This window comes from Trypanosoma equiperdum (assembly GCF_001457755.1).
Source record: "Trypanosoma equiperdum strain OVI genome assembly, contig: ctg_1008, whole genome shotgun sequence".
Classification (NCBI taxonomy): domain Eukaryota; phylum Euglenozoa; class Kinetoplastea; order Trypanosomatida; family Trypanosomatidae; genus Trypanosoma; species Trypanosoma equiperdum.
The window spans coordinates 1,849-3,073 of record NW_027122959.1 but is presented as its reverse complement, the minus strand read 5'-3'; positions in this window follow the sequence as shown (position 1 = coordinate 3,073).

Here is a 1,225-nt window from a genome sequence, read left to right as displayed (position 1 = left end):
TTTTTTCATTGTGCGTTTATCCTGCACGTGCTGCGCTAGACTCGCGACTGTTCCCGTGGCTATTCAAACCGGCAGGGGACGTTGATCACAGCCGCGGTCCCATCCTTGATTGATCCAATGAAACCTTGAAGCTGATTGACTTATCCTCATATTCAGCTTCACGGGCGCGCTTCCTCATGGCTCTTGCAGTGCACACCCCTTACGACTTCGCTGCAACAGAAGTGTGGTTGTATGCGGAATCCAACTTCTTTGGCGATCGGTGCCTCTTCACGGCTCGAGCGGTCCCAGATGCTGACTCTAAGATTGGGGGAGGGGGGCGGATGGGCTCTCTAGCTTGAAGAGCTCCTTCAAGAAGCTGGTTAGTTGCGCGCTGAAAAACACCTCCCCGTCGTTCAGGGTTTCCATACCGTGCTTTCCCTTTAGCACTTGCAAGCTTGGGCATTCCAAGAGGTGCGCCGCAGCCTCCTTACACTCGACCTTCACAGAGTAATGCTCATTCTCCTTCCTCAGTTGGCCCTGCTTCGCCTGTAGGTGCATCGTCAGGAACTGCTTGGGTGTGCACTTCATTGTGTAGTATGGGTACTGGGGTGATCTTTGCAAGAGAGGTGTCACCGTTACCGTGCCGTTCTTCAGCTTCCGTTTCACTGTCGTGGCGTGCGCGTATGCCAAACCAGTGAGCACCACTGCTTGTACACACTGCTGTTTCCACCGCACACATTGTCCATTCCCTCTTTGCCTTCTGTGTGGCGGACTACCGGAAGACGCTTAGGCGGTCTTTCCCCATTGTCCCTTCCTGCTGACTCCAATGACCCACTCACCTCACTCTGTGCCTGAGCTTCTGCTTTCACTACCTTTCGCTTCGGCTTCACGCGTGTCTGAGGACGCAATGACTCGTTGTGACCCTGGTGCTTAGTCAGCATGTGTCACAGCAACCATCTGTAATGATATTGCTTTCTACAAATGGAACACGCCACTGTAACTGACTGCTTCGCCACGTCCAAGTCTTAGGAGTTCGTGTTCGAGGTTGGTTCGTACTTGTGCCTGGTGAGCCGTGTCTTTCTTTTGAACGCGCGTTGGCACCTCTGGCATACAAATTCCTTTTTATCCTGTTCCTCCTGCTCTGCCTCGCCATCACTGTCTGACGCGTCCTGTGACTCCATGGCGCTGCGCCTTAACTGCTTTTCCGGGTTTTTCTGCAGCCACGCGTATACAGTGCACTTCTTCG